Below are 359 nucleotides of genomic sequence, written 5' to 3'. Positions count from 1 at the left end.
TCTAATGATGTTTAGATTTGCTAAAAAAGAAAAGGAAAAACACACTTGGACCGAAACAAATGTCTATTTTTCCACGTGCAAAAGCCCTGAAACTTGAGCGATTAAACGAGATCAGACAGCCACTAGAAAGACATTATAATATTTAAAATTAATTAGGAAATGCACTAGGATCATAAATATAAGCTCTTTATTCAGTGTTTTGTTTTAACAATTTTCGGTTTTCTTTTCTCCTTTCTTTAACGTCAGTCATCATTCGTGGGGCTGCCCTTCTTACATCGGAATAGTATAGGACCCTTTAGCTAGTGCTACTGTGTGTATATTTACTTGGGTATATTTGTGTCCCTTAAAAGCGAGTATTT

Source organism: Penaeus monodon, chromosome 29 (assembly GCF_015228065.2).
Source record: "Penaeus monodon isolate SGIC_2016 chromosome 29, NSTDA_Pmon_1, whole genome shotgun sequence".
Lineage (NCBI taxonomy): Eukaryota > Metazoa > Arthropoda > Malacostraca > Decapoda > Penaeidae > Penaeus > Penaeus monodon.
Note: the sequence above shows the minus strand (reverse complement) of the source record.